Here is a 9,062-nt window from a genome sequence, read left to right on the forward strand (position 1 = left end):
CTCAGGGTGAGTTCAAGCTCCACCTTGGGCGCAGAGCTTAATTAAAAAAACCAAACCAAACCGAACCAAACCCTGTGCACTGTTGGTGGGAGTGTAAAATGGCACGGCCACTGTGGAGAACAGCATGGTGGTTCCTCCAAAAAAAAAAAAAAAAACTTAAAAAAAGAATTACCGTATGACCCCCGCAGTTTTGCTTCTAGGTGCATACACAGAGGAATTGAAAGCATGGTTTCAAAGAGGTATTTGCATACACGTGTCCACAGAAACATTGTTCACAATAGCTAAAAATGTGGAAGCAACTCAAGTGCCCACGGATGGATGAATGAACGGATAAGCAAAATGTGTAACGTGGTGTGCACACAGTGGAATATCATGCAGCCCTCTAGAGGAGGGACGTTCGGACCCGTGGGTGAACCCTCAGGACATCATGCTAAGTGATATATGACAGTCACGAAAACTGCACGATTCCACTTACATAAGATAGAGAGGAGGAGGGGGGGAGGAGGGAGGGGAGGAGGGGGAGGAAGGCGAGGAGGGAGGCCGCGGGAGCTGCGGTGCCGCGCCGGCCCACACGAGGGCGCCCCGCGCCGCCACGGCCGCCTGAGGCGCGGGAGCGGAGGGGAGCGGGGGGAGGGGCCCTGCCCGCCGAGCCCCGCGCCGCGCCCCCCGCCCAGGATCCACGCGCGGCCCCCCGCGAAGGTCGGCGTGAGGCGCCTGACACGGGACTCGCCCCGCCGCCTCGGGGCCTGAGGAGCAGGTGCGCACGTGCCGGGCCGCCTGCGGGGTGGGGGAGCCTCGGCCGCGGCGAGCGCGGCGGCGGGCGGGGGCTCCCCGGGCTCGGGGCTGCGACCACGCGCGGCCTCGGAGCCGGAGCGGCCACGCGCCGACTGGGCGCCCCCGCCTCGGAGCCCGGGGTCCGCGGGCGGAGAGCGCGGCCTCTGCCTCCAGCCCGGGGCTGGCGAGGGCGGAGGCGCGTCCGTCCGCGCGCCGCGGGCCGTGTGAGGGGACGCCCTGGGCCAGGACGCGCCGCCCGCTCGGGGCCGGGTCCCGCTGAGGGCCGGGAGCCGGGAAGCACCGCTGGTCTCCTCTTGACCAGGACGCGTCTTTCTCCTCAAAGCCGCCGGGAGCCGCGGCGGGGAGCCCCCCGGTCTGCCCCTGGGTCGTGAGGATTATTTTGACAAAAAAATAGACTCTGAGAACAGGAGAAATTGCCCTCTTGGAAGGGAAACGTGCATGTGTGTAAGGGCGTCTCCCTCCCGTCCGCGCGGAGGCCGAGCCGCGGCGCCCCGCCCCGTCTCCTCTCGTGCTTTCGTCTGCAGGTGAAGATGCCGTTGAAGCTGCCGCTGGAGCCTCCCAGGGAGCACTGACCTGCTTCTCTCTCACCTCAGACACGTCAGGAGGGACACAGACGGGTAAACTTCCGTGTGGGAATCTGCTTTTTATTCCGGGGGCCTCCGTCAAGACTCCGAAGAGAACGGGAAACATTCCTGTTCCTCCCTCGGTGGGAGCGAGCGCCAAGGCCCGGAGCCCCCCAGCTCCTGGCACCCGCCCTCGCCGCACGTGAGCGAGCTCCGCAGGCCGTACCGGGCCCTGCGTCTCAGCCCGGATTTGGAGAGCATTAGGGTCACTGGAAATTAAACCCAGGGTGGGAGGAGGCTCAGGCCGGCCGCTGAGGCCCTGGATGCTGTCCCAGAGCAGGAGGGTGAGGAGGTCTACTCAGGGCCAGTGGAGGAGAAGGCACGGAAGCCTTCGGTGTCCTTAGGGTCCCAAAACAGGTCGCAGACAGAGGCAGGACCTTGCAGTGCGCAGGAGACCTGGAGCTGGGGAGGGGTGAATTCGAGCAGAGCCTCCCAGGGCTCCCATCCGCCACCCCCCACTGTCTGTCAGTGTCCTGCACACTTTCCTCTTGTCCTGATTTTCTGATCTCCAGGCCCAGGCAGGCAACCTGGGGAGACATGTGAGAGAACACCTTCCCGGGCTGCAGCCCCCCAGGGGTAGCAGGACCTGGCTGGGAGCAGGGCGGCCAGGGAGCAAGGCTCCCTGACCCTCTAGTCATTTGGAAGAAGCCCTTGGTGTCCGGTCTGCGCTGCTTAGAACTCTGGCTCAGCCACCTAGCGGCCATGTGACCCCTCAATGAGCAAGCCTGTCGGCCCACTGAACCTTCGTGTTGTCACCTGCAGGGTGGCAACAGCAGTGACCTTATGGAGGTGTGGAGGTCACGGGAGAGGACTGGGGAGGGTTTGGGCGCCGTAAGCCCTGTTGCCGGCCTGGAGGCCTTCTTTTCCAGGCCGGGCCCCTGCCCCTTCGGGGGGACTGTGGGCCGCTGGCCTTTCTGAACGAGCAGCCCCCCTCTGGCCCAGACGGGAGCAGTCCTGCAGCTGGCCCGCACCACCCTGGTGGCCAGTTGGGAGCAGGCTGCTGGGCCCCTGTCGGCAGCCTCCAGGCGCACGCCAGGCTCTAGGGCGTGGGCTTCGTCTGAGACAGAGCCGAAGGCCTTTGTACCTCCCGGGCACCGACTGAGAGCTCCGGATCCACACCCTCCCACACATGGGGAGCAGCCCCAAACGTAGGCTCTTTGCCCACAGCCTCTCCCCGCCTGCCCTCAGCCTCCCATCCCTGCTCCAGAGCCTCTCACTCATCCAGTTCCAGCTCCGTTCGGCAAGACGGGGGAGGCTCCCCTGGTTCCTGGCACAGAAGAGCCGCTTAATGCACGCACGTCAGTGGAACTGAAGGGTCACGGAGGGAAGAGGCTTTTATGAACTGAGTGCAGAGGTACACACCCGGGAGCCACCCCAGCTCTCTCTCTGCGCCCTCCCACCCCCTCCTGTGTGCTCTGCCTCCTCCTGAGCTCCCAAAGGGCTCCTCCATCTTTTCCCTTGTCCTCTTCCTAGCAGGCTCTTTCTAGACCGGACCGCTGCAGTGTCAGCACTGAAATCCTCACCTGCAGCCCTGCCCTCCCCAGCCTATTCCACAAACTGCAGCAAAGTGATATATCTTATTTTTTTTAATTTAATTTTTTTATCCATGAGACACAGAGAGAGGCAGACACAGGCAGAGGGAGAAGCAGGCTCCCTGCAGGGAGCCCGATGTGGGACTCTATCCCAGGACCCCAGGATCACGCCCTGAGCCGAAGGCAGACGCCCAACCACTGAGCCACCCAGGGGCCCTGCAAAGTGCTATTTCTGAAACCACAGTGGTGCCCCTTCTCCCTGCTTAACTACCTACTATGGTTCCCCGTTGCCCACAGGAGAAAGCTCAAATTCTCCAAGATGCTGTGGAAGCCCCCTTGAGATCCCCCACGCCCCTGCTTTCCTCTTCAGCTTCATTTCTTGTCCTGTCCTCAGTTGTCACTCTGTGTACTGGGGGTACTGAACGTGAACTGTCCACTTGTGGAAAGTGCCAAGCATCTTGCAGGGGTTTGGATGTGGTTGCGTTCCCTTGAAATGGAACTTACGTTGTCTGTCACACACCCTGACCTTGTTTCTTCATGCTTAATTGGGTTGATCTGTGGATCTCCTTGCCAGCCTGTATTGGACTCTCCTCCTACTGGAAAGCTGGCTCTTATTATTCTGCTTCCCCTCCCAGGCTGGCCAGGGGCGCCCCCTGCTCTCTGCTCCTCGTTCTCCCCAGGCCTCTAGGACACGCGGTCACACGGACCCCTTTCCGGGATGATTCCAGCCTCTGCTGCCCAGGAGGGTCATCACCTCTTCAGACTCTTGTCTTGTTGGCCGTTACATCTCCTGGGGCCTGGCCGGGGCTGGTAGCTGTCACCGCGGGGGAGCCTCTGCAGAGCCGCCTCTGTCCAGCACACGCTGGGTGCCTGCATGGTGGGCGCCCTCAGGGTACTCAGGCGGTTACTGTCCCTGGCTGCCGAGTACCCAGGACCTGCCCCCCTCCTTCCTGTTCTCTGCAGGCAGAGAGCCAAAGGCAGCTTCCCTGCCTCCTCCCTGGGTGGTCGGGGCCTCCAGGACCAGTTTGAGACCCTCTTGTGGACCTGGAAGGTGGGAGGGAGCCGGGGCCACCTTTCTGTAAGCCGGCTGTTCCTTCTGGCAGGCAGGGTCCCGCCGATGTGAGTCTCTTCTTGCCTCCGTGTCCCAGGTGCAGTCCCACCCCTGAGGCCGCAGCGAGGCCCTGCTGCTCCCTGTCACGGCTGTGCCGCGGTGTCTTGATCTCGATGCCAGGAGCGGCCCCACATGCCCGCCTGCCTTTGCTGCCCGGGCAGGGGAGCAGCTCCTCTCAAGCCTCAGCCACCGCACCCCCCCCCACCCCCACCAGCCCACAAGCACCCAAGCCCTTGTATTGATCACTTTCTGCTCGAAATACCTCGAGCGTCCTGAGTTCCTGCACGGAGCTCTGGCTGACACAACCACCATTGCCCTTATGTTACAGATGAGGGAACCGAGGCACAGAGCAGTGATGCGACCTTCCCGGAGCTGCCTGGCCTGTGAGTGGCAGAGCCGGGCTGTGGGCCCAGAGCCACTACACCACCCTGCCCGGGTGCAGCTGTGTTGAGGGGCGCCAGGCATGGGAACAGGTTGCATCGATGCCGTGGCAGGTCTTGAGCAGGTGCCCGAGGGGCCTGCCCCCCGTGAGGGCAGCACAAAGGAGGCAGGGTCCTGGGAAGCATCCCGGAGGCCGCGGCTGCCCTGGATGGGATGTGTGGGGCAGGTAGGCAGCTAAGAGAGCCAAACTGCTAGGACAGACCATGGTGGTCACCTCCCGTGCTGGGAGCGGCTCAGCAGGGTCTGGAGAAGCACTTCAGTGATTGGTGCAAAATCAAAAGAGGTGGATGGTCTGGAGCAGGCGTCACCAGGCCGGTGGGGCAGGAGGCTAACTTGGGGGGTGGCGCCGGGTGAACTTCCTGTGGTTTGGTCTTGTTGGTGTCCCAGGGCTCAGTGGGTCTGGGGGCTTGATGGACGTCGGAGGCTCAGGTGTATACCAGAACTTACAGGAAGAGTACAGCAGGTCCTCACAGGGAATGTTCCCGCCATCCTGCCATGTATGTCATCTCCTGTTAGGCAGCTAAAAACATAGAGGCAGACGAAGCCTTGCCTAGTGAGTAGAAAAGTAAATCAAAGGAGTTGGTTGGCACTTCAAGTATTTAAATGAAGCCAGTCTTTGACTGCGTGTGAGGGCTCTGAGCCGGGCAGCCAGCCTGCCAGTCCCCTCTCCCTGAACAGACCCTTCTCAGGAGTCCCTGTTCATTTACCCTTTCATTTTATATATTCAACAAATGAGTCCTATCAGATAATAAGTATATTCAGATACTCCCTGAGCTTACATTCCAGGGGAGTACACATTTTCCTGAGTTTCCTTGTTGATTATACCCCTTTCAGCATCCTGCCTTTCAGCTGTTACCACTTTCTTTGCAATGCCTTTTAAAACAAAACAAAACAAAACAAAACAACAACAAAAAAACAAGATTTTATTTATTTATTTGAGAGACAGAGGGAGAGAATGTATGAGCAGTGGGGCGGAGGGGGTGCAGAGGGAGAGAATCTCCAGCAGACTCCACACTGAGCAGGGAGCCCAGTGTGGGGCTGAATCCCATGACCCTGAGATGATGACCTGAGCTGAAACCAAGAGTCAGATGCTCAAGTGACTGAGTCACCCAGGCGCCCCAGCAATGACTTGAAGTAAGTAAGACTTTGGTAATGCTTCAGGGTTGCCCCTGCCCATAATAAGGACTTCTATTCCCAGAGATTTGAGGGAACTCGGACACTAATTCTCCGATGCCACCCATCTGGCGACAAAAGTCTAGCCACAAGGTAGGAAGAAGAGGTGGTCCGACCATGGGTGTAGAACAGTTACCCTTTTATTGATTTCTCTGAGGCCACCCGAGCCTCACAGGGATCTCCTGTCTTTGGCCTTTCATCAAACCTGAGCCAGTGGGATCCCTGGGTGGCGCAGCGGTTTAGCGCCTGCCTTTGGCCCAGGGCGTGATCCTGGAGACCCGGGATCGAATCCCACGTCGGGCTCCCGGTGCATGGAGCCTGCTTCTCCCTCTGCCTGTGTCTCTGCCCCTCTCTCTCTCTCTCTCTCTCTGTGACTATCATAAATAAATAGATAGTTTAAAAAAAAAAATAAAAAAAAATAAATAAATAAATAAATAAAAAAAAAAAAAAAAAAAAAAAAAAACCTGAGCCAGGGAAACATTGCCAGCAATTCACTTGAGTTTCTGATTCTGGACTTTAGGGCCCTCTCCACACTGTGTTGTAAGCTGTGATTTCCTTTTATTTCCCGCAACGACTGAGTGCTTCTTGAAAGCAGAGACCAGGCCTCATTCCTCTGTCTCCCTAGCCGAGCCCACGGGCTGGTACATGGTCTTTGTTTAATACCTGCTTGCCAGTCGCTGCTACATTGGCCCCGCACAGTTCTCTGGATGCTCTTCTCCGGGAAAAATGTAGCCTTCTCTGCCTCTACCCAGTTCAAATGTCACCTCCTGCCGAAGCTTCTCCAGCCCCTAAAATTAAAAGGGATCAATGAGTTTGCATGCATGTTGTTCCCTCTCATCTCAAGCAGCTGGTAGGATTTGGAAAAGCAAACTGATGAGTGTCATGCACTATTGTGCTAGGAAAAATTGTGAGGCTTTACGAATGGGCAAAGGATTCCTGGGTGTTCTGTCAGTGGAAGGCCATGGGTCGTCTGGGGTTCTGGGGTAGTGGGTTCTGTAGGGATCTCTGCCTCTGTCTTCTGTTGTCTTCCATCTTCTAGATGGAAGCTCATCTGTAGAGGGCTGACGGTGATGCAGGTGCTCCCTGTCTGATGTACAATGCAAATCACTCCTGTTCATCACAGTGCGAATGCATTTTGTCCATTTCTTCTCTAAGAAGTCTCCATAAATCCAATTCTCAATTGAAACAGTTATAAAATCTTACTGGTTCCTTCCTTAATTATTGAGTTATATAAACATGTGCATTTTATATCTGTATGAGAGTTCTAATTTTACCATTTTTTAGGATTTATTTGAGGGGAGAGAGATTTCATGACCCTGAGATCATGACCTGAGCCAAAACCAAGAGTGGGACGTTTTAACCAACTGAGCCACCCAGGCACCTCTGATTTTACCATTAAAAAAAAAATTTACTTGAGAGAGATAGATATGGGGAGGCACAGAGGGAGGAGAGAATCTCAAGTGGACACCCTGCTGAGTGTGGAACCTGACCTGGGGCTCAGGCTCATGACTCTGAGATCATGACCTGAGCCGAGATCTAGAGTCAGATGCTTATGGCTGAGCCACCCGGGTGCCCCTATGATTTTACCATTTTGAAAATTATTCTTTGGCAGTAAGAACAACTGTCTAGGACAGAGGTAGTGGTAATTCCTCCTGAGCGTTTTATCCTGTCAGGTACTATGCTAAGGGTCTTAGAGGCATTGCCATATGTAATCCTCATGGCAGCCCTATAAGGTAAGTTCTATCAGTCCCATTTTATGGATGTGTACATTGTAGGCTAGAGGTGAAGTAACTTGCTGAAGGACTCAGTAGGTAGCCTACTTGTAATTTGTACCCAGGACCTAGGATTTGACAGATTCATACTCTGCTGTAGACATAAGGACAGTAAAAAACAAACTGAGGAATCAGTAAGGCCTCCCATAAGAGGAGAGGTGAACTGAGTTTCCAAGGATGACTAGGAGATGGTGCCAGAGAGGAGGGAGGGGTCACCACCAGGCACAAGTCAGCTTGCGGGAAGACAGGATGGTATGAAACTAAGGGAGGGCCAGCATTACTAAGAAATTCAGCAGGGCTGGGGAGCAGGGTGCGGCTGAGGCCTGGCAGGAGATAAGACTGGTGCAGTACGCAGGTGCGGATCTCTGATTGACAAGGGCTGCTGGGGTCAAGTTGAGATTGGACTTTATCCTTAAACCATAGAATTTTAAGCAGAGGAGTGACATGATTAGATGAGTTTTATTATTTTTATCTTTATTGCTTTTATTTGAAGTTATAAAAGCAGCTGGGTGACGGTCTTTTTAGAAAAATCATTTTGGCAGCGGTGTCAATGTTGGATTGGAGGTGGTGAGAACAGGGTAGGGAGGCTGTTAAAAGCCAACCCTATGGCAGGGAACAAAAGGAGGGGACGAAAGAAACAGGAAAGCAGTTCAGTCTACACACTTGGGCAGCTGGTGAGGCATGTGGGGGTAGGACTAGGAGGGACGGGGTGGGGAGCAAGTTTAGGAAAGCTCCCCGGTATCCAAATCATTTGATCCCCTACTGCAGGTTGGTTCTTGCTTTCTCAGCATTTGAGAAGCAAGATAGTGCTTGGAATTTAAAAGGAGAAAGGTTGTTAATCAAAAGTAAAGCTCTCCTTTTGATTAGCATATACAAATAAGACGGGACAGAAAAGTATCCACGCCCTTCTCTTTTGGGTCTCAAAGTGGGGAAAAAAGCAGTGAGAAAGGAAAAAGACAAATCACAATGACAAGAACCACTAGAAACCTTCTCGATACTTATCGATGTACAGATTGTTAGCACACCAGGTGATTTCTAATCCCAGCCCAGTTCCCCTCCTGGCTTAATGGCTGCTGGCCACTTCCTCTTGGAACCTGGCCAGAGTAAGCTCAGGAAATGCAGACTTTTAATTCTGGAATTAGTAAAGCATATTAAGAAAGGAAATCCACAAGTGAAGAAATCACATTATGAATTCCAAAGCCAGGGAAAAGGATTGTTAAATTAGATTGTGAATTCACTTGGGACAGGACAGGGCCATTTTACTTGTTTTGGTGTAGGGCCTGAGTGATTGGTCACTGTTCCAAGATTACCCAGGATTTGGCTTCTTCCATTCTTGTAGATCTCCAAACTTCCATCCAGTACCATCAGCTCTAGCCATGGAGCTGTCTGCAGTCTTGCTTTGCACCGAGCAGGGGAGATGCCCTCTTCAGATGAAGACCTAACTAAAGGGCAGTATTTCTCATTGCACCCACCTCCCCAGGATTCAGATGACAGAATGTACTTGAAAGGCCTTTGAAAACTCTGACTGGCTATACCAATGTTACCGGCTGTTCTTTATTCCTTGTTGTTGTGGTTATGACTTCATGGACACTTGCTATTTGTTTTTGTTTGTTTG

At 54.9% G+C, this 9,062-nt stretch overlaps 1 protein-coding gene and 1 long non-coding RNA gene across 2 annotated transcripts in view; one reads left to right on the top strand and one right to left on the bottom strand.

The window, feature by feature from the left end:
* The first annotated feature begins 626 nt into the window (after positions 1–626).
* LOC140600870 (uncharacterized) lies at positions 627–5,402 on the top strand. The gene is made up of 2 exons (XR_012003997.1): positions 627–757; positions 1,320–5,402. It is a non-coding gene; the product is annotated as an uncharacterized lncRNA (long non-coding RNA).
* Positions 5,403–5,405: 3 nt separating this feature from the next.
* Positions 5,406–9,062, bottom strand: part of LOC140600867 (monocarboxylate transporter 1) — a 59,117-nt gene continuing 55,460 nt past the window's right edge. The window contains exons 6-7 of the transcript XR_012003994.1: positions 6,140–6,463; positions 5,406–5,880 (exon numbers count right to left, since the gene is read on the bottom strand). The gene's annotated coding sequence lies outside the window, so the exon portion shown is untranslated. The remainder of the gene's footprint in view (positions 5,881–6,139; positions 6,464–9,062) is intronic.

The sequence above is a fragment of the Canis lupus genome, chromosome 12, assembly GCF_048164855.1.
Source record: "Canis lupus baileyi chromosome 12, mCanLup2.hap1, whole genome shotgun sequence".
Classification (NCBI taxonomy): domain Eukaryota; kingdom Metazoa; phylum Chordata; class Mammalia; order Carnivora; family Canidae; genus Canis; species Canis lupus.